Source organism: Aythya ferina, assembly GCF_964211825.1.
Source record: "Aythya ferina genome assembly, chromosome: 3".
Classification (NCBI taxonomy): Eukaryota; Metazoa; Chordata; class Aves; order Anseriformes; family Anatidae; genus Aythya; species Aythya ferina.
In genome coordinates this window covers 82,044,609-82,071,384 of record NC_140298.1, presented here as the reverse complement: position 1 = coordinate 82,071,384, position 26,776 = coordinate 82,044,609, and the positions used below count along the sequence as shown (strand labels likewise).

At 38.5% G+C, this 26,776-nt stretch overlaps 3 long non-coding RNA genes across 3 annotated transcripts; 2 read left to right on the top strand and 1 right to left on the bottom strand.

Moving 5' to 3' along the window:
• LOC311433585 lies at positions 1-17,769 on the top strand. Its single transcript, XR_014690839.1, has 3 exons — positions 1-95; positions 499-634; positions 17,532-17,769. It is a non-coding gene; the product is annotated as an uncharacterized lncRNA (long non-coding RNA).
• Positions 5,672-26,743, bottom strand: LOC311433586. Its single transcript, XR_014690840.1, has 5 exons — positions 26,582-26,743; positions 15,111-15,221; positions 14,528-14,635; positions 8,716-8,791; positions 5,672-6,299 (listed from the first exon to the last, which is right to left on the bottom strand). It is a non-coding gene; the product is annotated as an uncharacterized lncRNA (long non-coding RNA).
• Positions 25,437-26,545, top strand: LOC311434409. The gene is made up of 2 exons (XR_014691461.1): positions 25,437-25,513; positions 25,987-26,545. It is a non-coding gene; the product is annotated as an uncharacterized lncRNA (long non-coding RNA).
• Positions 26,744-26,776: the final 33 nt, after the last annotated feature.

Below are 26,776 nucleotides of genomic sequence, written 5' to 3'. Positions count from 1 at the left end.
TGAGAAAATAGGCATTTTGCTGCATTTTCTGAAGGATGTATCTGTGCAGAAAGCAATTTGAGGAGCATGAGCTTCCAGATGACAAAAGGATAAAGGTGGGATACTGATTTCTTCATTGCCAGTGAGAGAACAGAAAATGGACAAAAACAATTGGAAATACTCATGTTAATGGACTGCAAACCTTGAGAGCATTTTGTAGCCTACTATTCATCTAAAGAATAATTGTATTTGTTTTGTCTCATTGGCTCCTCTGACAACTGTAGCTGAAACCAGTCCAGATAAGAGAGGGAAGCTCATATGTAGTACTTATAGCTGTCTTTCTTACGGACAGAAGAGAAAAAACAACAACAATAATAATAATAATAATAATAATAATAATAATATATAAATAATAATAAATTATTATTAATAAAATATAAAATAAAATAATAATTAAAAAGGCTAAATTCTGTCAGCAATATTTTTATTTATTTATGGACTTGTTTGTTTGTTCCACAGATGCTACTCAGTGAACCCATGTCTCTCCATCAGAAAAATACATGAAAATAAAAAAAATACAAAAAGGACTCCTGCTGAAGGAAAATAATATTTTTTTTTTCCCTCTCAGTAGGAGATTTTCTGTGAGGCCAGCCAGGTAAGTGGGACTTTTTGTTTTTCCCACAGTATTGTGCTTTGCTTCCTTTTAACAGGAAATGTTGCCTTCTGTGGTAGGAATATAACTTGGTTTGGAAATTGTAATGTAACTAGTGTCTTGAATCAGATTTTGTTTGAATTAATGTAAATCTAAAATAATATCAGAAATAAAAGTCTGGAAAAAATACAGAAAACAATCATGTTTTCTACAGTTTGGAATACTCTCTTCATCACTTGTTATTTACTGGTGGTATTTATGCCGTGTGTAATAACCTGAGGTAAAAATCATCAGCAGATACTACTTTTTAAAACCACGCATAGGGACTCAGTTTAGTAATCTCAACAGTAGAGGGTCTCTAAAGCATTCACCATCTCCATGAACTAAATGTGTGTTTAAAATACAGGATCTACAAATATCAACAAGTAATCATCACAGAATCACAGAATTTCTAGGTTGGAAGAGACCTCAAGATCATTGAGTCCAACCTCTGACCTAACACTAACAAGTTCTCCACTAAACCATATCACTAAGTTCAACATCTAAACATCTTTTTAAGACCTCCAGGGATGGTGACTCCACCACTTCCCTGGGCAGCCCGTTCCAATGCCTAACACTTTTGGTAGAGAAGTTCTTCCTAACATCCAACCTAAACCTCCCCTGATGCAACTTTAGCCCGTTCCCCCTCGTCCTGTCACAAGGCACGTGGGAGAACAGAACAACCCCCACCTCGCTACAGCCTCCTTTAAGGTATCTGTAAAGAGCAATAAGGTCGCCCCTGAGCCTCCTCTTCTCCAGGCTGAACAAGCCCAGCTCCCTCAGCCGCTCCTCGTAGGACTTGTTCTCCAGGCCCCTCACCAGCTTCGTCGCCCTTCTCTGCACCCGCTCAAGCACCTCCATGTCCTTCTTGTAGCGAGGGGCCCAAAACTGAACACAGTACTCGAGGTGTGGCCTCACCAGAGCTGAGTACAGGGGGACAATCACCTCCCTAGCCCCGCTGGCCACACTGCTTTTTATACAAGCCAGGATGCTGTTGGCCTTCTTGGCCACCTGAGCACACTGCTGGCTCATATTCAGCTGACTATCAACCATCACTCCCAGGTCCTTCTCTGCCAGGCAGCTCTCCAACCACTCATCTCCCAGCCTGTAGTTCTGCTTGGGGTTATTGTGCCCCAGGTGCAGGACCCGACACTTGGCCTTGTTGAATTCATGTTCAAATAAATCATGTTCAAATGATTCACTGGAAACATGATTCCATGTTTCACTGGAACAGGCTGCCCAGGGAAGTGGTGGAGTCACCATCCTTGGAAGTCTTCAAAAGACGTTTAGATGTAGAGCTTAGGGATATGGTTTAGTGGAGGGCTGTTAGCGTTAGGTTGGAGGTTGGACTCGATGACCTTGAGGTCTCTTCCAACCTAGAAAATTCTGTGATTCTGTGATTCAAATAAAAGTAACAAAATACTAGCACTAGATTTACCTGGATTTAATAAAACATTTGTAGCATAGAAAGCTGATGTTTTTTCCACAGCCAGCTAGCAACAGTGTGTACTGGATGTCTGTCTAACCAACACTATTTCTAAGAGAGGATATGGTCTCATCTTAAAGCTTTTTGGTGGTAAAGTGTCAAGAAAATTTTTCAGGTGTTCCAGCCACATGATGCTCTGAGAAGATCTTTCTTGGCAGTCTGGAAACACAAACAAGAAAGTATTTATGAGAGAATAGGATAGCTGCTCTTGCTTTTTAAATTCTCTCTACTACACATGACCAGTTTCCAATGTGTGAAGCCAGCAGCAGGCACTACAGGAGTAACTGTACTCTACAGAAACACAAAGGAAAGATCCAAGGTGCTAAAGTGGTCATAATGGAAACCATAAACACTCATATTCTCAGATGTGCTCTAGCTGAGATAGCATCTCCAACAGAGCAAACAGATCAATTATAAAAACAAGGACACTTTTTAAATTGCTGCATCAGCTTGCCAAAGATTTTCTTTCATACATTATGCTGGTCATTACTTTTATTATACATGGTCAGTATTTTCATTATATACTTCCCCCCCCCCCCCCCCCCCCCCAGGGTCTAGGCAAGGTTTTCCATCCATCATTATTTGGGACACTTTATCATACATTTTAAACTAATACATTTGACATATTTTTCACTAGTCACTGAAAGAGATCAGTAAAGATCAGTAACGTGGAAGGCACCTCTTTCTTGTAAAAATAAGCGAGGATACTCCAAGCACTAGAAAAATCATGCTCAAAAATAGGGCTTGGCTTTTCCACACTACCTTGAAGATCCATTTCCCATACTTTTATACCTCTTTGAGCCTCCTTGGAGGCCCTTCTTCTCCCTTTGTCCTTCCTGGAAACAAGGTAGCATTTTTCTCCAAGTTCCCAGCATCTAATTTATTTTTTAGTATGATTCCTGTCTCTGTTTTCATGTGACAGCGATTTTCCACTCTGCTTGTGTACACAGTGGGCACACCACAAGTGAATTTACACTTGTAATAGTTCCTGAAGTACATGGGGCTTAATTAGTTCCCTGTTTGAAGCCCCCAAGAGGACAGAGCACATTAATGAATCATCTCAAGGTGTCCAGTTCACCTATCTTCTACTTAAGGCTGGACAAATCCTGTGTGTGAAGCAATTCTGAAATAGAAAGACAACCAGACAAGCCCACACATTCTCAAGAGAGAATTTAATATAATGTTTTCATTGTTGTTTTATTAATGAAAACAAAATACTGAAGCAGTCCTTCCTCTATTCTTTCTCACTGACAGTGTGTTTTTGTTTGTTTGTTTGTTTTTATACTTACACACCAAGATTAATGTGCTGAGATCAGGTTATTTTTTTGTTGTTGTCATTAGCTGGCTATCACTTCCTTTTGTCTATTGCCTCTGTCCAATTTGTTTTTGTCCCAGCTGTGCTCGCTGATCAGATGTTCACTGTTAGTGGAGTTTTCTCAGTCAGCTCAAGCAGAGGTGTGCAGGGTCACATTTAACATGCTTGCTTTCTCTTTACCCAAGAAAATAAGTTCAGATGTGACACATCCTAACATACAGAAGCTAGCTTTGTGTTCAAAAAAGCTGGTTCAGCTCATGAATTTATTTTAGTGTGTTAAATATATTACGCTGATGTTCATTCATGGAAGATATGTTAAGTTGCCTCCAGAGTTTCAAGTTGAAAGCTATATAAAGCTCGTATTTCTAGATATTTCTCTGTCTCACACACACACAGACACAATGTATTTAATGTAATTACTAAAAAAGAAAAAGAGTAAAAACCACACATCTGGACAGAGTTTAGAGCAGTTAGATTAGCGGTGAATTTGGACCTGATTTCTTTGGGGAAAACTAGTGATCAGCAGACAAAGTGTGCTCCATGGATGATTTCTGTGACATTTCATTGCACAGGCTGGCTATACAGCTCAGAATGAAATTCCTGTTTAAAGACTAACACCAAATTTTATTCTGTTCTATGAAAAAGGTGATGTTTTGTGCAAATCATTCTTAAAATATAGAAAATTAAGTAGAAACCATGATACTAAGAAATCCCATTTTTATTAAGCAAGTTAAGCATTTATGTAAGTTATGCATATGCAATATGTATACAAAACTTGTCATGCATACATTCTGATAGAGGCAGATAGTGCTTTCTGCTTTAAAATAATTTGTCTGACATTTCTGAAATACCAGAATGTTAAAAAGTGTTGCTGTTATCTGATTAGCCACAGAAAGTAGTAAATAGATGCAATGCCCTTTTCCTAACTGTTGATTATATTTATTTTGTGCACAAGGTAGAAAGAAGCCTGTTCTCAAAATATGATAACAGCTTTGGAATGGAGTTCCACTGCTAGTCTTGCTTACTGTCTGAAAAGGGTTTTCAGTCCATTTGATGTAATGATAATAGTCAGAGGTAGGAAACCATTTTTCTCTCTCCTAAATATATCTTAGCACCAGCATGATTTTAACAAGACAACTCTTCGTTTTTATTTCTTTCACTCATTCCTTGGGTTTGTTGCCAAGAGCAACACAAAGAATGTACCAGGGTGTCATAATAATCCTCCATTAAATCCCTAGTATTTAAATTTTAATGCTATAATTCAACAGCTGACAAAAGCCCATTGAGCAAGTCTATGAAGAGGAAAAGAGCTGGTCCCATTTTCTCAGGGGTTGATGCTATAGCAACATGGAATGAATTTGGGGTCAGGGAACAAGCTGTCTCCAAGCTTTGTTTGCATTTCCTGGCTAAAAGTAGAATCTGGTGTTATAAATTTTACCAAAATAAGTGGTTATTTGGAGCTACATGAAGATAGTTCACTCTGTAAAAACCTTTGCCTTGTAAAAAAAAAAAAAGAAAAAGAGTGGAGACAACAAAACCAGCAGCCAGAAAGACAACAAACTAACAGACTATTTTAGAAAGTGCCAGTCTAAGAATTATTTCAGAGTCCTTCTTCCTCTTCTAGTTTCCCTACCTTCCAGTGTGAATCCTGCACCAGAACTTGAAATGATGCAACACATTAATACATTTTAAAGGATAACACAAAGACAGCAAAGTCAATAACTGTGGCACAGAGACCTCTTACAATCATCAAAGCCCCAGGGAAAGTCTGGTATGTCATTTGTTATGCTTAGCTGTCCCTACACTGAAGGCTTTTGTGCTCTGTGGAATGTTGTTCTGTGGAGACAAATGAATACACCTGGAAGACAATTGTCCATTGTGTGCAGTGCTGCTCATCGGGCACAGCACAGCTCCGGTGCCTCCCCACTCCCTTCTCTAAACCCCCAGCTTTATGCAGGGCTGAGTTCTTAGGGTGGCTGCTCTCAGCTTGGGTTTTGGTGGGGGTTAAAGCTCAGGGTGTACATAACAGAGTATACTAGCAATTTCTATTTGTTTTTCACTGTATAGTGAAATATATCTCAAAGAAGAGTGTTGATGCATTTAAAAACAAACAAACAAACAAAGCAAACAGATTAATTATATAATAGTTATATAAAAGGTCAGATATAATGATATGTAATTCTCTGGGTGCGAAAACAGATTTTAACACTGAAAAAAAATGTAAATGCTTTATTACATTTGAAATGACTTAGCTTTTTTCTCTGTATCTCCACAAGGAAATCCATTGCTGATCTGCTGCTAGAGCCTGCTGTAAAGATCTCTCCCAGCTGGCACTTTTGCTCAGGCTCTGAGATCAGGCACATGACAGCACAGGAAATATGGGTGTTAACAGCCTGATGTAAGGTGGGTGGAGAGTGTTTGGTAGGTGAAATGCAGATGGGATGGATGAAGGAGGAACTGATGTGACAGTAGGGTGGAGAAGTGAGATGGATGTTTTGGTGCCTTTGGGAAGGTATGTGTATAGGAAAGGGCAGGATGAGTGGGAGCTGACAGAGAAGCAGCTGAGAAGCAGAGAAGCTTCCTCTTGCAGCTGCTACATCTGCTACATCTGCAGCTGCTTGTTCCCACAGGTGTTGGTGATGGATCACCAAGCCACCTGGAGGAGGGTGGAAGCTAACTTGAACTGCAGTGTCTGCACATCTCACTGATGGGGTGACATTTTCTGTCTTTTTTATGGATCCACCTGATTAGGTTTTGGTGCACAGTGGGTGCAATGTAGAAGCCTTCCTTCTTCCATCCTCACCATCCAGAGCTCAGTAACAAACTTCCTACAAGAAAAACAGAGATACATAATGTCTTCCTCTGTGATTTCCAGCCTTTTCTCTTGCATGCTTCTGAGTGGGGGAAGCCACTGAGAAGGCAGTGAACCACTTCTTTTCAGTGTATTGCTGTGACAAACCAGATTGTCCTCTGCTCTTTCAATTAAATCAGTATAACAAATAATTGTTGTGGGTTTGTGCTTTTTTTTTTTTTTCTTTTTCTTTACAAACTTGCATAAGCTTACATAGGCTACACTTGTATTAGAGGTGCCACATGTAATGTATGTGCCTGTTGCTAGGCTCATTTGAAATAGTACATCCACTTCTGATCTGCATAGTGTATGCATCCATTTCCTGCTCACTATTATACCGATATTATTAAGCTGCTCATTCACAGCCCTATAAGAACAGAGCACCTCATGCCTGCATTTTCTTTCCCATGTGTCTGAATTGCTTTCTAGTTTAGATTTGCTGTATCTATGATGAACTGATTTTATGAAAATTCCATTCTTTCACCCTATAAAGAACTGATTTTCAATAGAAAAGCTGTGAGCACTGGAGTCCCACTCCAAAAGAGTTCAGCTCACTTGACTTTGGGGTCTTTAGAGCAGGAATGATTCCTGTCACCCTGCTAGAACTAAAAGGGAAGCAGTTCATGTGCAAACAGATTTCCATCATTACCCTGTGAAGAATCCCACTGGGAGAATAAAGAGTAGCCATAGGAGAAATTTTTTGCAGTAATGGCATGTCATTCCCTTGACCCTCTGCTGATGTGTTCGCTTCTGTTATAGCTGAGGCAAGAAATATGACATTTTATTGTCTGAGATTTCCAGGCAAGCATTCCTGAATGGGGTGCAGTTCTCATTGGGTAATAATCTTCAGGACCATCCAAGAGAAAACAAGAAACTTCACTGTCATATCTTTAAAGAGTGGCAAACTATAAACTGTGAAGATCCTGTTAGCTTTTTTTTTTTTTTTTTTTTAATTTGATATCCTCTATGTGACTGAACTGATTTCCATATTGAGCTTATTGGATTTGTATATTATCCACACAGATTCTGATACTTTCAAGCAATGATGATTAAAGGCAGAATTTTTGAAGGTTTGCCAATGCTTTGGAAGACCATTTCTTTTCTGGAATTGTGAATTCTGTGGATAAAATAAAAATCTGACAGCATGAATTAGGAGTTTCTGATCTTTCACAGCAGTCAACTCTTGTTCTGGAAAAAAAAAAAAAAGCAAAAAAAAAAAAAGCAAAAAAAAAAGCTTTTATTTGTTTCCCTTGCTGCATCTTGCATCCCATATGTTATTGTCTCTAAAACTATCCTGTCCTGCTATAAATGCTGTCACAATGTGACTGAACAGACATCAGCCTCTGGCAGCAAAGTTTACAGGTATGCAGTAATGGCACTGTCTGGGATTTGCTATGAGGCAATTCTTCATTGAACAGCATTTCACTGTTTAAGTGCAGATAATGTTCTGCTAGTCTTGGTTCACACCAAGGTGTTTGGAGGAGTAGTGTGCTCAGGCCTCCAGCATGCCAAACATACATATGTCAACATGCACTGAAAATGCCAGTCATCAAGCCTATGAAAACCGCTGTTGGAAGACTTTCTTATTTTACAGCACTGCAGTTGGCAATAGATCTTAGAGTCAGTGAAATACATGGCTTCCATATAAACTGGATATACATGTGTTGGAGAAGGAGAGTCAAAGGCAAAACATAATGGACCAAGCTGAACTGACACTGAAAGCAGGGCTCACTGCTTTTATGACACTGGGTCTGCCTATGGTTGTTTTGCACACTAATTTGTTATGGCCAGACATGCATCAGCCTCAGTCTAAACACACCTATTTTCTGAAGCACACTGGTAGTGTGCTGCAGCTGCAGAGCTGAGCTCTGAAACTGCAGTGGCTGTATTTCTATTACCTCCACTTCCAGTATACATGTATGCAGGGTAAAAATATCCTTTCACACTAAAGATACATCTGCTCCTCACTGTCTGTGGAAGTCCCTTTCCCATCCCCTGTTGGACTGATATAAATCCACTGGATTGCTGTTAATACTGTTTAAGAATCTGCTTAAGTATTTTACTGTTTTATACTTTTTGAAAGACACAAAGTGAAGCTTGAGGCAGTATGTTCAGCTAGGAAATCAAAGTGGCCACAGTTGTAAAAAAATGTTATGTCTTTGCCTCAGAAATGTAATCAAGTAATTCACAGTAAGATTTTAAAAGAGAAATTAAAAAAAAATAAAAAGAAAATGGAACTAATAAAAATAGTTATTAATTTCAGTGCAATATAACACTTGGATAGGTAAATAAGTATCACTAATAACACATTAAAAATGGAGAAGAAGAAGATGAGACAGTTCCTGGCCTGATGACCAGTCATATAGAAGAAATGCATCAAAACTCAAGCTTACTGTGAGTGCAACACCGCTGATTTCTGCAGATGACAATTTTCAAGTGTTAAAAAGTCTGGAACTGTTCTCCTAGAACCTAAGGGAAAAAAATTGTATTGTTCTTTAATCATTTTCTTCAGTGCTAGCAGAAGGCTCCAAAAGAAAAGGATGTATTTCTGAAGCATTTCCAAAATGCCTGTTACAGATCCAGAATGCTCACCAGGTTTTTGGCAGCCCCTTTGATGTGATATCTCCGGGTCTAACTGTTCTCAAAGGTGTTCCTGTCAATATAACTGGTTTCCTTTTTGACAGACCCAGTCTGTTTACAATAAAGTAAGCCTTGGGGAAGACAGTGGATGGTATACATATGAAGAATATAATGCACAGAATGAAGTCAGAGTTGGAATTCACAGTGAAGGGCAACTCAGAAGTCACCTAAACAACTTCCTCCAAGCTTCATGTAGAGTATTTTCTATGGACCACATACATGCTTATCAGAGAGGAATCCTCTTGGTAACAAATTCCAACTGCAATCAAGTCTGTGATCACAAATAGATCCTTGCACTTCCTCCTCTTTATTTCATATTTTTGTGACAGGCTAACTTGGTTCTTTGGGCAGACAAGTGTGAAAATCTTGTTGGGAGGCAAAAAGGGATCTTCACACTGAAGGTGTTGCTGAAGTACAGTGGATGTTCCTAATGAAAGACTGTTCTCCTAGCAAATTCTAGTGGGAATAGCTCTGTGTGCTGATACTCCTCAGATTCCCACGAGGAAATCTGACATAGTCTAACCCATGAACATCAGAAAGTGTCAATAATGCCTTTTGAAATTAATCAAAGGAAGGAAGCTGGTAAAATCAGGGGCAGAACACATAGCTAGTAGCATATAGTCAAAAAATCTGTGATGCCACCTTGCTCTTTAGATGTATTGGATTCACGTGACAAGGTGTTGGTAGTGGGGGGTTGCAGGAGTGGCATCTGTAATTAGAGGCTAGAAGCTGTAGCTGTCCCATGTTAGATAAGGGCCATTTTCAGATGGCTCCAAAAGGGACCTGCTGCTGGTCAGAGCCAAGTCAATAAGCAATGTTTTTTATGCCTTTGTGAGAGCAGATTTAAGGATGGGGGGAAAAAAAAAACTGCTGTGACACAGCAGCTGGAAAAGCAAGAAGAACCAGCCCCACAGACCCCAAGGTCAGTGCAACAGGAGGGCAGGAGGTGCTCCAGGCAGGCAGCAGCAGTTCCCCTGCGGCCTGTGCAGGGAGAGGCCCCTGGTGGAGCAGGCTGTCCCCCTGCAGCCCTTGGGAACCACATGGAGCAGATCTCCATGCTGCAGCCCGTGGATGTGGCCTGGAGGAGCTGCCACCCATGGGGGACCCATGCTGGAGCAGTTTGCTACTGGGGGATGTGGTACTGAGCCATGTGGGAGCAGTTCTTGAAGAGCTGCTGCCTGTGGGCAGCACCTGCAGGCTCAGTTCAGGAGGGACTGCATCCCGTGAGAGGGACCCCGCGTGGAGCAGGAGCAGAGAGTGACCATGAAGGAGAGGTAGGGACACAGCGTTAGGGACTGACCACAGCTCCCATTCCCTGTTATCCTGCACTACTCGGAGCAAGGAGCTGGAAGAAGGTGGATGCGATAAAGTTTTTTCTCAGTTTTTCTTTGTCTCTCACTTCCCTACCTTGTTAGTAATAGGCAATAAATTTCTCTAATCTCCTTACTCTGAGTCTATTTTGCCCATGATGTTAATTGTTGAGTGATCTCCCCGTCCTTATGTCAACCCTTGAACCCTTTTCCATCGTATTTTCTCCCCCTTTCTCTTTGAGGAGGGGGAGTGAGAGAGCAGTTGTGGTGGAGCTCAGCTGCCCAGCTGGGTAAAACCACCACATTAGCACATGGACCAACTGAGGAAAGTCCAGAGTAAGAGCTATTTGTAGTCTTCTAAAAATGTTAGATGTAAAAATATGCTGAATATTCTTACAATAAGGGTAGTGAGAGACTGAGACAAATTATCTGGGAATGTTGGGAAATCTCCATTAGCAGAGGTCTTAGAGAACATAAATGTCCCTCTCCTGAGACCACAGTTTGGACAAGGTGACTTCCTATGATTGTGGACTCGTGTTTTATTTTTTAGCTTCAGCACTGAATATGGTCTACATTGTTTAATGGCAGGCATGTAGCTCAGAATGCTTCATGCTTTCATTTAAACAGACCAGCCTTTCTCTGATCATTTTCCCACCAGAGCTACTCTTCTGTCTTAACTTAGTTCCTCATGTTTAAGGCTGGAAAGAACATTACTTTCAGCATCTTAGTGGTTACATAAATTCTTGTATTTCAGGAATGAATCGGGGACCTCCCCATAGCCTGTGGATGTAAAACACATAATCCTGATCCACTTCCTAAGCCATCAGAAACCATTTTTCAGGAGAAATATGTACACATTTTTCCCAGCTAGAGATGAATAATGGCAAAGGAATAGGGTATAGGATATTTCAAACAGAGGAAGAAATATATTACTTTTTTTTTTTTTTCAGTTTGTTTGGAATTTGTTGGTGGAAACTGTGGCCAGTTAAATAGCAATCTCCTAATGTTATTTATCTGTCAAAGTAAAGAAAAGTTATTTCCCATGATGAAATCAACAGATGTCAGTTGCACCCTGGAAAATGAACCTCAGGGTCAAACAAGCACTTCTTGAGAGTGAACAGTACAAAAATTAAAGCAAGAACAATTGAAATTACATTTATAATTCAAGAAAAGCTGGGATTTTTTTTTTTTACCCTTTTTTCAGAGACAAAGCTCTTATTAGCTGACAATAAGTTTCTGTGAAGGAGATATGAAGTTGCAGCGTTGAAGTTATGCAATATTTTGCAATGTGTTTGGATGAGCACATGCAGACATGTTAATGAAAGAAAATTTGGTTCCTCGTCAGTGTACTGAGAAGGGCAAGCATGGACTCAGGTCACTTCTAATAATGATTACTTCAATGTGGGTACAGAAAGTACTCCCATATTTCCATCTGGGAAATCCTGGACTGGAATATATATATGCATGCAATACACAGATGGCCAACACATGTAATCAGAAACATTTTTGGGTGTATCAGACTAGATGCAAAGACTGACTACGGAGTGTATGTGCAGTGAGCACAGGGTATCTGTAGAGTCAGCTCACGACAGTGCTCTTGTCACTGGTCCAAGACCTCTGCACATGCAGGAATGTATCAAGAGCTACTGGTGTTGCCTGGTCTGGTAGCAGAATATTCCCTAGGCCTTCTGGACATGGGTCACATCCCATTTGCCCAATCAAATTACTTTTTGAGCTGGGTTAAAAGAGGGGACATGTCAGAAGACAGGGTGGCTAGTCGCCATAGACAAAGAGAAAAGAAAAGGCTGAATTTGTGCTTAGCTCCATTTGTTTCAGCCTACACAGTTAACTGTCATGTGATTCAGGTTGAAAAAAGGTCCTCTGTTCACATGATTGCACAAATGTCTACATAAACCATGTATTCCTTGGTTTTCTTTGGAGCACCATTTTAAAAACCAATTAGCTGTTTTTTAAAGAGAATTAACTGTTTTTTAAAGAGAATTTTTAAAGAGAATCAGAATAAATATTTCTATCTTAAGTGGTGGGTATGTCTTTGCAACTATAGATCTTAAACTAGCAAGGAATAATATAGCTGAAAATGACAGGCTTAATTTGTAACAGTCCATCCCATTCGCCCCACCTTGTCTAGAGGTAGCAAAAGAACTGGGGCCTCATCTCCACTTGTAGAAGCACTGTAGGAACATTGCATGCATCCTACTTAAGCTCAGTAGTAAAAGTAGTGTTTGCTGCTCTGTGTTGAGAAAGTCATTGTGACAAGCCAGTGAACCTGCCAGAAATCTAAGAGAGTCTATTCCTGTGATGTAGCCATCTTTAAAGCCAAGTGATATATTTTCCTTCAGTTTGGTCAGTCCAAATATCAGATTTTAGGAAGTCTTTAGATTGTAATTTTTAAGCTGCTGTCCAACCTTTGCAAGTTTGCCCTTATGTAGAGACAGTTGGACAGCATCTTCTGAAATGAAATTATGAAAGGAATAGTCATGCCAAGTCAGATTCCAAGGTTTAAGGTTTCAGGGTTGGTTTCTTTCTTTTTTATTTTTTATTTAAAAAAAAATATTTTCACACACAAGAAAAGATGAGCCACACACAAGAGCTGTACTCTGCAGCTGGATCTGCTTCCAAGTCTGAATCTGAAGGTGGGATATAGACTCTGGATATTTTTAGCCACAAAATATGTGAACCACAGAAGTATGTAAACTACACACATATATTTGTCTGTTCCTTTCAAAGGAATTCTCTTCATTGCATTAAAAAAAAAATATTGCCCACAGAAAGTTGGCAGAGCAGTAGCCCATGTCCCAGCAGATGCCTATGGAATGTTCCTGACTGCTTTGCATGCTAAAATGTGCAGCTTTATAAATAGTGTTAAAATATTCAACTCTATTTAAAATAAAATAAAATTACATTAATATATTCCCCCAAAGCACATGTAGCATGGACAACAAACAATGTGCTAATAAACTAGTCATTCCCTAAATGCTTTTCTCATCTGCTGTTTTAAAAATGCAAGAGTTTGGCAGCTTTTGGCTATGAAAGGTACTTTCTAGCACTGAATAAATTGTGACCATCATGACCACACATTTTGAAACTACTCATAACTCGTTGTTCACCAGAATGGGCCCAATCAGGTCAAACAAGACTGTTTGCTAATTAAAATAATACTTGAGGAGAGTGTGACTGATGCAGTTCAGCGCTTATTCATCATCAATTTTGTATTTAATTATGACCATAGGTCTAGATTCCGGTAAGCACTTAGATGAAAATGTACACTAGTTTCTCTTCAATATAGTGTATAAACATATGCTGTATTTTAGCTAAGTCTCCATGCCTGTTTTCTCCTATTAGCTAATTCTAATTACTACTTTCCTTAACATGTAATTTAAGCTCTTTGAGTGATTCTTTAAAGCACTCTTAGTTCTAGACATGGAGACTTAAGCAGAATTTGGGCTGTTTGAGTATTACCCGGAATGATCAACTTTAAGAAAGTACAGTAAACAAATGACAAATGGAGATTTAGGATGTACTTAATCTTGTTATTACATATCTTTCTGAAAATACAGTTATTGTTTAATTAAAATAGTTATATATACAACTAACATAGTTTTTCATTCTTTAGGTACCTTTCATCTGAAAATCTAAAAACATGTCCTAGAGTTGTCTGAATTAAGCTACTAAATATTCCTCTGACATGAATAACTATTAGCCCTGAATGAATAATTCTTTGCAGAGGCATCATTACATTCAGCTTCTCTTTGAGTAGTAATTGAATCTGCATTTTCCCAAATTAGTTATTTGAAACCATTCTACACTTGATCTGAAGTGGGTTAATCTTTTCCACATCACTCAATAGTCAAGATCCTAAATTCATCTGCTTCCTAAATTAAATGATTTGCTGGTGTCATGTGGTATTTCTGTACCTCAGTGGAATGCATGTCTGTCATAAGCAATTGTCAGCTGTTTGTACTCCTCTTCTTTCAAAAGCTTTTGTTGCTCACCTCTCCTTTCCCTCTATTCACCATTTGTATGTCACCAGTTGTACAGATTTATCTATTAACTCTGAATTGACGTGTCTGCTTCAGAAAATACCTTTCTTTTACCTTCTTCCCTTCTTCATCTTCATTCAGATGGGTGATTCTCTCTCTCTTTCTATATATTTTTTTTCTCCAGACTTTGTATCCTGAACAGCTCAAGGCCAACTCAAGCATAGCCTAACCCAAACCAATCCTTTTTATCTCACCTGCAAAACCTGTACCTCTTCCATTTTCTATGGCTGTGAAGAACACCGTTCTCCTTCACATCCAAAGACACAACCTTTGATTCTTCTTTTGACTTCTCTCCTCCGACTCTGACAGTGAACAGATACACAGACATTATTTTGTTCATCTCTGCACAGGGTTCAAATCTTTTCTTGAAATTTAAAACTTCATATAGCTCTGTCCTGCATATATTTTGAAGGCATCTCCTTTAGTCTTGTGCTTAGTTTAGTAACACACTTTTCAGTAAAATTCCTCATAAAATTATATCTTTATGTCACTTTTAAGAAGTGATTTTACTACAAAAAAATTAGTAAAATTGTAGCCATTGTAATAATGATACCAATAAAAATGGAATCAATATATAGAAATTCCAAACCGATCTTCATAATTCATATTATTATTATTACTATTATAATTATTATTACCGTTAATATAAAAAGTCATTTAAATAAATATTGTTAAAGTTTAGGGTCAGGTACATTCTCCTTTTAGTTCAGCAAAGTTCACATGTGAATACAGACAATATATGAAAACCTTTGGCAGCTAGGCTTCAACAGTTCATACCTTTTTGAGAAGATTGCATGCCAAGGGAATCTACCCATGATGTGGAAACAGCTTTGTTGACTTCATAATGCTTCTTCGTTTCGAGGGGAAAAAGCAACAACTTTGAACTGGCTTAAAAAAAAAAAAAAAAAAAAAAAAAAAACAAAGGTGTTGAAAAGATTTGTGAAGGAAGTAGGTATTTTATTATTATATTGAACAGGTCAAAAGGTGAAACTGCAACACTCTCAGGCTCTGATTGATAGACTTTGATGTAGACTATCTACCTGCATGATTCTCCAGGGCTGCTCAGCTGAAAAAGTGTTGTGTGATCAAACCTGCTCTTGGTGGCAGGAGTAACAACAAGAGGTGTCAGGGGATAGATGGTAGCTCACTGAACTTTTATTTGTAATAAATCATAGCTGTAAATTATTATTTTTTAAATGCCCATTACCTGAGAGGAAAAAAAAAAAAAATGCTCAATTTGGACCGAACCCTTCTTGAAATTAAATGCAGGCTAAATTTCATCATACTTTTTAAGTATACCTTTTCTATCCAAAGATATGAAAGCAAAGTCAATAGAAGATATTTCTGTTTCTCCTGTAGTGGAAATCATTCTAGACTGAATATGTGATTTGACCACTATTAAAGCTTCAGTGTCCACTCTTTTGCAGTCCCAGCCACAAACAGGAAAGAAACCTTGACTTAGAAGTGAAGTTTCTGACACTAAATAAGGTACAAATCTCACTGATGTTTCTTGTAGAAACATCAGATCTAGAAGGCTTTCATCAGATCTCCCTTTTGTGTGCATTATACATGTATGGTGTTTAGCTCACCACAGCCTCCCCACAGTAAGAATACTAAAAGCATTCATCTCTCTCTTCCACCTGTGAGATATCTCTTTTCAGATGATCCATTTATAGATCTGCTGAGTTTGGTTGAAATTGACTGATGGATTTAAATATTATTGGACTGAAAGGTTCTCCCATTTTTCTGCATTACATAAATACTGAAGGAAAAAATGAAAGACTTAAAACACAGACCTGTCATAAATGTTTAAACAGCCAGGTGAAAATTATTCTGAAAGCAGGTTTCCTCAAAGAGATTTCAAATTTAGTTAGTCCAGGTTGCATAAACTGCAGAAAAATAAGGTTGCATTTCCACAGTTTACTGGGTTTTAAGTATATTCTTATGTTGTAATTTTGCAAATAAATGTGTAAATTATCAAGGTCAAAGTTAAACAGGATGCTTTGACCTTTTGATAGCTCAAATTATTGGTGTGTTACCCCTTCTACTTGAGCAACTTTAATTTCCCTGATCTTTGTGTTGATATTAACAGCTTATTACAAAAATAGTCACTAAGTTTGCTTTATGTGTTGCCAATTCATTATGAGCTGTTCACTGATTTTTCAATTTCAGTGTCCCAAGAAGCAAAAGCAAAAGCAAAGAATTATGCTAGACTCAGTTTATTCCACTTGGTACTCTGTAAGCTGCATTTCACCATTACTCTGCTTTGTATTATTCCATGCAGATGACTTGGCTGTATAGATTGCAATCTATGTATGTATCCACATTAGCAAGTATTACAGAGTGGTGAAGTATTTGTAAACATACTGTATACTCATGTTCATACACAAAATGCAAAAGAATGATAAGTTTGGGAAATGCTTACACCTTTTAGAAAATGTGCCTTAATTCTTTATAGAACTGAATTTCAGAGCAGTTTCTCTGTGGTATATCCCTTTCTAACATTCTATCAAAACACTTTTAAAAAGCTTTTTTTTTTTTTCTTTCCCTTGGCAGCATTTTTCCATGCCATCTCTGTCACTTTATTCAAGAATAACATTTGTCCACATGTATGGTGCATGGATCTTAAGTACAAATCAACCTGAAGAAAAAACAGGCAATATATATCAGAAGGATCTTGGCATTTCCACTGAAATCAGGTCTATAAAGTGCTGGGCATTCTGTGCATTGATCTGTACAAGTATCTATGTCTTCAAGAGCCATGGACACTGCAAGTAAAGCCTGGACATTGTTCCCATTCTGCTGAAGTGGGAAATGGAGGGGCACTGAGCAGAGAACTGTCTAAGGCAGTGCAGGAAGTCTATAGCAGAAGGGAATTGATGCAATTAGATCCGTATATTTTAACATCCCTACTTCTGTGCCTCACTTTAAAACAATTTTGTTTGCTTGAAATATAGTGCTGTGGTTTGGGCTTTTTATTTATTTATTTATTTATTCTAACCCCAGTCATTATCTCAGGCTTAAATGGTTATACTGGGCACATGGTATGGAAGCCAGACCTTGTGGCTGAGCAGCCTAATGTGGATATGAACCTTAGATTTTAAGTAGACCATTCTGATGATATGTAAACACTTCTAAATTCATGTGTTTTGTGAAGCTTTTGAGATTCTACTTTCAGTCTTTTTTTTTTTCTTACAGTGATGTTGGGAATGTGTCTTGCATGGGATCTATAGAAAGAAGGAGACCCAGGACCTGCCACTTTTAGTGTCATGAAACTACACTGTACTAATGGAACAATATTTGGACCAGAATAAGCTGAAGTGATGAACGTGGCTTCCAAGTTGGGCATGCCTCATCTTTTCCAAACAACATTCTTGTACAGATTAGAGGATAATCTGACAGGCAGGCCCAGCCAATTAAAACAGTAATTGAAATAGCTGAGAGTGTTTTATTTGGCAAAAGCTGATCATTCTGCTTCATTTTTAATGAACAAACAAGCAGCCTCAATCATAATAGTTTGATTAATTTAAGAAGTCATTTTTCTGCTAAGATAATTTCCTGTCTTCTGTTTCTGAAAAACAAAACAAAACAAAACAAAGAAACCAAAAAAATAAGCAAAAAAAAAAAAAAATGCAACTGCCTCCTCCTCCCCCCAAAAAAACAAAACAAAACAAAACAAAACAAACAAACAAACAAAAAACACCAGAAAAGACAGACAGAAAGAAAAGATTCTTTTTGACCTTTGATGGGAGACTATAAACATCAGTCAATGAATAAAATCCTGAAATGGCAGTGAAACCTCAGAAACCAAGACAGTTCCCCTTTTGACTAGAGGTAGGTAAAGGTATTTCAGATGCAGAGAAGGGGGAAACCTCAGGAAGCCCACACTCATTAAGGGATTGAGGTTCGTTTTCTTCAGTCTCAGGAACATCCAGGAAAAAATAAATAAATAAAAATGAAAAAGAAAACTAAAACTTCCCCTGAAACTTCTATAATGTTATTGAAGCTCTCACAAAGGGCTAGGACTTTTTTTCATTCTACTCACTTTCTACAGCCTTGTACTATAAAGAGAATAAAAAAATCAAGAAAGAAGAACCTAGACCAAAAGCAAAATTTCAGTTAGGAAAGTAATGTAAGGTGTGTTTCAAACAACCATCACACACTGCTAATTAGCAGTTACTTAGTGATTTATAGGAGACAGTTTGTTAGCTTTGGTACAGAGCCAAGTTGTACCCACATCACTGAAACCATCTCAGCCGGTGTTTGGGCATGGATATCAGAGTCTCCTTCCTACTGTCCCAGTTTTGGAAAGTATTGCTATTCATCAAAATACTTAGGCCACATGCTTAATTTTAAGCATGTGCTTTCCTCAAAAGGGATGTATTTAAACATGCTAGGGATTTAAACGTGCTAGAGTTATTTATGGAATTGCTCCTTCCAGGAACAGCATACACATGAAGGCAATATGGGAAGCATTGACTGCCAAGGCAAAGACTCTGTAGCTGTGGGTCAGCTATGGATTTGAGTCCTCAGGCAAGCTAATTTGGCATCTTGCAGAAGCAATTTAAAAATGTGAACTGGTTCCTGAAGATAGCATTCATGAATAACAAGACCTTGTGTTCAGTCAAATAGTTGTAATCATGCTCGCAGTAATTTTGATAATGAATACAGATATTGATCCATGTGACTAAGTCTGAAGTGAGGATTGCTGTGGGGACCACAATGTAAGTTGGATGAAGCAATTAGTACTTCTAAATATTGTCATCCCTGTTGAGAATGTATTAAGTTTGCCAGTAAGATATGAAGGCTGAAGAGGTAAGTTCGGCTTTTCAGGGATGCCACTCTCAAATATTGGAAATACCATTCCATACCTTACATTATATTGCAGGTACACATTAAAGCATATATGTATCTTCTGGGAACTGATCTTCCAATGCTATGGAAAGCTATGCGGGCTATTTTCATTGTTGCTGTCTGTGATTGCCTGATAGCAAGAACGAGTGTATTTAAGTGCAAGTAGCAAAACTCCTTTGCCTTCACAGTCCCACAGTTTTAAACTTTTTTTTTTTTATTCAACTTAGCTGTAAGAATAATTAATCCGAGTAGTATCAAAAATTTTCTGAGGCACTGTCTTTTTTATCTTGTCAGTGACCTGGAAAGGCTGGCCTGGGACAGGGTACATAGAATGAAATGAGGATGTGTGTCTGGATGACTATGAACCCTCACCCTCTTCTTCATCCTTAGTCATAGAGTAAAGCATCCCCTTACCTGACTTTTGGGCTATAGTTCAGCTGCACCAGATGCCCATTTTCCAAAGTGAGTGGTTCCCCTCAGTTAAGGATATTGTTCAGATAAGGTGTGGGATTCTTGTGTACCATATTGGAGAATACTTTGTTATGAATTGCCCTACATATACATCCAGCCATCCTCCTCAGTCTTGCCCTCATAAGGACCCCTCTTACCTCCCTGAACAACAGCACTCTGTCCCCTACAGAACATCTGTAGGGGCTGGTAGAAAACAAACCCAACACATTGCTTCATTTCTTACCTAGGCCTCAGAATAAGCCTGTCTCGTTTGCCCTCCCCAACAGCAGGCAGGACAGTCAGGTCGTTGAGCTCTCTCCCACACATCTTAGTTTCAGTAACACCAGAAAATATCTCATGGCAGCATTTGCCAAACTCTGCATTAAAAGTAATAGCCCGTCTGTTCTACTTTGGGCAGTAATGCGGTGCTCTGACCAGCTCTCGTTTACAATGAAGTTTGCAGGGCACTCAATTATTTTCAATTGTTCCTTTTAGCTGGCTGATTCAATATAATACAAAGTACAATATCTAAAATGCACTTCTAAAATGCTGTCTACTGTGGGATTTTCCTCCATACCTGTTTCCTTCTACCTGTTTACATCAGCTTCTTCCAAATCCTTTAGCTATCTTTTGACGATGAGTGAAGGTCAAAAGTTCAAACTCTGACATATTATACTGTGTTGCAGAAAGACTGTAAATAAGTCGGATTATAAGCAACTGTCTTGGCACCCTCATTTCCATCTGGTTTCTATGTGTAATAAACGCAGCCAAGTTTATTAATATTCTAATCACTACTCAAAGGCCACAGTTCCATGCTCTGACTAAATTAACACTGAGGGTTTGGATCCAAGGATCATATTCTATTTATATAAACAGCAAAGATATTATATTGTGCAGCAATTTTGCTGATATCTTATTAGGATATTTAGACTCCCTTTCTATGCTCAGGATGGCTTAATAGGATTATCTAATGGTGAAAGAAACATTTGTTCACAAGTTCAAGAAGTGTACATTAAAGACTTGTGTACTACACCACAGAATGACCTTTACCTCAGGATTTGTGTGCCCTGTGTCAGAAATAATTTGTACTAAAAATATCTTTGTTTCCATTTGATAAAACTAGCTTTTCTGCAACAGCTTTCTCAGCTAGCTGTGCTTTTTAACTTAAAACTGGGAGAGCTGTATTCTGTTTGAGATTTTTGCATATATTTTTTAATACATTACAGTATTATATTTTATAATACATTACAGTAGAATTCATAGAATTACAGAATGGTTTGGCTTAGAAGGGACCCTAAAGAAGAGACATCTCCCACCAGACCAGGTTGCTCAAAGCCCCATCCAGCCTGGCTTTGAACACCTCCTAGGATGGGGCAAGCTTCTCTGGGCAACCTGTGCCAGGGCCTCACCTTTTTCATAGTAAAATAAAATTTCATTTTATTCTTCTAAATATTAATTATTGCATACCATAGCATTTGAAACTGGCAGGTGGAAAAGAAACCACATCAGTAAGTTGTACTATTAAAGAATACCTTGTGGTTTTATAATGCTTTTCATCTGAGGATGCCAACACATAAACTTATGTTACCTTTCACAGCATTTTTGTGGGCATCTGAAGGCTATGTAATTCACAGAAAATGAAAAAAAAAAAAAAAAAAAGAAAAAAAAAATATGGAATGATGAACCAGTCTGGCGAAGGATATACATATTTTACTATCAGTGAATACGGGAATAATCCAAAGAAGTGTGATCCTAATTTGCCTGCTCTAAACATAATTTTAGGTATTATTTTCCTTATTGAATGACCACAAGCAACATGGGAAAACAGTTTGAATGATTTTTTACAACCAAAAGGAAAAGACTAGTTCTGTGTTGTACCACTATGATCATGTGCTCTTGCAATAACTTAAAAGTATGCAGGCAGTTTGGGTTTCTAGCAGCACTCAGTAGCACATGGCAGCATCATTCCATTGTCAACAGCTTTTAATCCAAAATTTTTGTGATTTGTTTCCTCATCTCTGAAGCAGAAACTGCATATGGAAGGATGTTCTGCTGGTTGAAAAGTTCTTATTGTGGATTATAACAGTTTAACAAGTATAACTACATGGACCTGAGAGCTCAAATTCTCTAAGATTCCTCTATGTTCTATAATCTACTTCTGTACATACAATGATGCTGCTACTACATATTCCTCCCAATGTTTGTTTGTTTGTTTCGTATAATAAACAGAGAGCAAAACAATTAAAAAAGCATTTCAGTCTACTGTGTTTCCTCTTGCCCAACACCCTTCTTAAGGCTAGTAGCCAATTAACCATGAATTGATGCTGCAGTATTTGGTTTCTGGGTAACATCTGATAAGAACAGAATAACCTTCTTAGAATCTTAACCTATTACTGACAGGACAGTGAGTCCCCAGACATCATTGTTATACAAACATAGAAGGAGACTTCTTTAGGTTTGATAGAAATTTCATGAAAACTATTAATGCATTTTTATAACAAATGAAGTCAATCTGATCACTGAGCAAGTTATGACAGTCCTAGTGACCACAGGATACTGCAGAATCAAACAGAAATGCTGCTCAGCCACATCTAAGTTTACTGCTTGTCACTTTAACTAGGGAGCCAGCAATGCCTTTTCATTGCTCTGCATATTTGGATGTGTAATACATATTTTCAGGTGCATGGCACTCTGTCTAGCCAAAGACAGGCCTGATGAAATGCCACATACTGTCCTTTAGCAGACAACACACCTGAGTCATGTGAGTTTCCTACATAGTAATATCAATAATTTTAATGTCAGATGATGAACCCAGTTTGAGTTTCACAGCTATGTATGATGATGGAGTTCAGACAGAAGGAATAACTCTCCTCATCTGAGTTAAAGAAATCAGCTCAGGAAGCCAAGGCATCAGCTCAAGGTTTGCAACATGTTCTACAGCTTTCCCCAAATTTAATTTTGTGAAGGGCACAATTCACAGTAGCACCATACCCTTGCAGCTGCTGCTGGCACAGCTTGCTTTCACAGAAAGGCTGCCTTCTGTGTAATTGCAGACTACAGGAGAATTTTCAGTCTTACATTTACTTGCTTTTATGCATGTGTGTGGCATTGCCCATCTTCTGAAATCATCATCATGTCCCATCATGAAGAGACCATCTGTGTTTAGTTAAACAGCATATTTGATGGGAGCTATTTCTGTCACCTTGTACAAGGAAGGTGCCATGGCTTGAGTTCCCAGAGTCCATCTGTCTCTCCCAGGAGGGCGTAATAACTTTAATAGTTCCTTGCCTTTTAAAAACAGGTGCAGCATAGTAAAGGAAACAAACTGAAGGAAGGGGAAAATTGAAGGAAAAATTAAATGAAGTGTAGGGATTGAACTTCTCTAAGGAGTGGGAGCCAGAGATGAGGAGACAGCCGGGAAGGGACAGAGGTTGTCTTTGTCAAATAAGTCAGAAAGGTCAGTTCATTCCTGATTTTGTGCCCTCTGCTGCCAAACTATGGAATAAACGTGTAAAGCTTTCAAAACTTCCTCATTCGAGTAAACAAATACCAGATGAGAGAATCTCTTGTATTTGGTTTATAGAAGCTGTCTGGTGTCCCCAGAGCATCTTAACTATCTGAAGACTATATGCATTCTTCAAGCAGTCCCTGGACTCACATGTTATTGACTTACAGAGATATAGCATCGGTCATAAAAAAAAAAAAAAATATTGTTTTGACCTTGGTGGATTATTTTAAAGAATATTTTTCAGTACAAATGTGTTGTTGTTTTTGTTGTTGCTGTTGCTTGTTGTTGTTGTTTTTAAACTCATCGTTCAATAATTTAACCTATTTTTCCAGTGACTTGGAAAGTCCATGTTAGGATACACCATTTAATAAGGAGCTCTATTCAATCACTTCTCTCAACCTGCTGCTACAACCTGAGAGTGCCACCAAAAGAACAGGTCCTTCCTGTCCCTCACCTTTGCTTTTCATGTGACCTTCTTATATGTTGGTGTTTTATATGAGCCAGACCACATCCTATAAGCACAAAAGTTTACATTCTATACTCACCACTAACATGTGTTGAGTGTTTTTCGCCCTTGTAAATGCTGAAAGATCCCCCTGCCTTCAGTGGACCAGACTGTTTGAAACATAGTATGCAGTGGGATAGACTCTGGATTGCAGAGTAAGAAAACATAAGTGTGACATGATGATTCACAAAGCAAAAAAATGAGAGGTATCAATATTTATTCCCAATAAACTGTTTTTCTTTTATAAAAGTACCATTGCTTGTGGTACATTTAACTGCACAGAAGAATCTGGGCTGGTCCAGCCTTCTTACCTCAGAAAGAAAGGATAATTTTGTTTCTGACTTCAACAGTAAGTTGAAAAGTCCACAGATCCTTTGCCAAACCATACAGTGAATGGGAGGAGGAGGTGTCACAGCCACTGCTGTGTTAACTAGCAGCCACGATGAGTGGGGCATAGCTACCGTTAGCATCCCCTAGTGTCATAGTTATAGATAGCCTTATACACAGATAAAAAGGCATTTTACAACTGAAGGGTGGAAAAGTGAGAAAATACCATACATTTTGCTTGCCCTATAAAGTGAAATTAATGAGGGTAACAAATAAGAAAGGATTTAAGACAAGCCATAAGCTGACAGATTTTTGGAACAACCTAGGACTTTTAGCTTCTCCCCAAACTTTACAATCTCTGCTGTAGAAAGGAATTTGCCGAGCAAGAAAGAAGAGGCAATGCCACACTGCCTGTCCCTAGAAAAGAAGGCTGGAGGGGGGCTGCAAAATATTTTCAGTGTCAGGGAATAATTATTTTGTAGTGAGACAGAAATTATCTCACTTAAATAACATTTTTCCTACAGTACTTTCTCAAAGCCCAAGGGTAGCTCTTCCAAAAAATGAGATTTTTGGCAGCCCCATTGCTTTTCTCATATTTCTGTCTGTTCTACTCATACTATAAACAGTATTCTTACAAAATAATTTCTGGACTACAGTTTCTTCATCAGCTCACTGGAAGAAGAAGGAAAAAACTATGTTTTATGTAACTTTGCAGCTGCAGATGGTTACTTGGTTGTTCTGTAGGAGTCTAAAATTTTCAAGCCAATCCAATACTATGTTCTGCATTATATGGGGGGCAGACTACATGTTTGAATAGCCGTTTTTGGCATTAAAAGTTGTATTCAATTTACATCTCAGAGACAAATGACCAAGTCTTGAAAAAATAAGGGAAGGACCATTATGTTCAAATATCCACTCGTAGGCCATTTCAGAGTGTTGAATCCTATTTGGAATGAGAAAACAAAGTTATTACTTTCATAAATCATGTGAGAAGAAACAGAATTGTGATAGGTAATACTGAAAAAAAAATATTAGGTAGCTTGAAAGTATCTTCTTTATCTTTATTCCTGTACATTTGTGAATAGCTGAAGTACAATCCTTTTCCTGCTGAAACTGGTCAGTGACTTTGGATGAATTTGTGAGTTGGTTTGGCAATAGCTAAAACAATGGTTTTAATGATAAATTTACAACTTGTGAACATTTTTGCCCTGTATAGGTTTCTGGGGGTATCTTGGATATGTAATATAATTTGCCCCTCTTTCTGGCCATTCAGTCTGTTGATTTAGAAATTTTTTGATGCTCTAAAATATCTGGAGGAGAAGTAACTCCCTGGGGAACCTTGAAACTGATCTCCATCGTTCCACCTCCTGCCCTCTGAACAGCTGTGACAGAAGAATGAGTCAGAGACATCCTCCCAGTATCCTAAACCCCACAGTATCCCTGCATTCAACTGTTATCAAAACAAAACAGAAAGAGATCAACAAAGCTCTTTTGGACTTTCTGTAAAGGAATAAAAATGATCAAGCAAGCAACTAGGTGAAGCAGTTAGGGTAATCTGCAAATAACTCCACCAAGCACATGATTAGATGAACAGGCTGTTTCCACATAGATATTTTAAATAATATTTTTGTATTTTATATGTTCTATAAACAATTTTAAATGTAGTGGAGTTACTGGGGATGAAGGGAAATGTAAGAAGTGAGCAGGGTGGGAGTACAGGATGAGGGAGGATATGAAAGACTAGCTGTCTGAAATATGAAGATCTTAAGTACTGGTGTGTCTGGTTATTTGAGTGTCCCTAGCAGTCAAATAATGAACCTTCTTCATGTTTTGCCTTTCTGGACTTGGCTTATTTAGACAAATTTGTAGGCATTAGGGTCTGTCTGGAATTAGTTCCAAGAGCTTTCTTTTTTTCCCCTTAACGTTTTGCAGCTGAGGCAGCCTAGTGAAAAAGAAGCTTTGAAGAGAAACATTACCAAATATGTCTTTTCTCCTGCCCATATCTCCAGTTTCCACAGGAAAGGGACGCGGATGCAGGCAGACCAATGAAATCAGGGGAGAAGCCATCGTCACTGGAGGAGAGAGAAAAGCCCTGCCTGAAGCCCAGTCGGCAGATAGGAAGCAGCTGAAGGTAACAGTGTTCGTCAGAGGCAGGCATTCTGTCCCTTGGCATTTCTGCTGGTTTTTCAGAGGTTTTACTCAGCATTTCCTCCCCCTCCAGCCACCCTTGGCTACTGCTGGCCGACCACCTCGGAAGATTGTTTTGCTTCCCTCGTCTGCTCTCTGCAAACTGCAGACAGCAGAGCCTGCCTATTTTTGTCAGAGGACACCACTTACACGAGCAGAATCATGGAGCCCAGTGCCATTACTGCTTTCTGCCAGAACCTCAGATGCAAATACTGCTGCATAGCCTGCTCCCTCCACTGTGTTTCCAAAGACCTTAGGTAATCATAGCATGAGAGTGGAGCAAGAGCTACTTGCTCTTTTCTACTACTATTAGTTTTCTGATAAAAAATGAGATTACTAATAAGAGAAGCATGTAAAAGCCCTGAATAAGGACAGTCTGCACTGTGCTAGGGTTGATAAAATAAAACGAGTTCTTACCCCTGGTTTGTAGTCCTGTTCAATGCTGCCCACTACTAAAAATTTTCACGATTTTTTTTTTTTTTAAGTCCCAGCGTCTGATGTCACAGTTACCTAACAATCTTGATTTATGCCTACTGAAACTCCCCTACGTTTCCCCCAAAAGTTGTGAGCTTTAAAATAAATGAAACCAAACTTCCTACCTTTAATAATCTC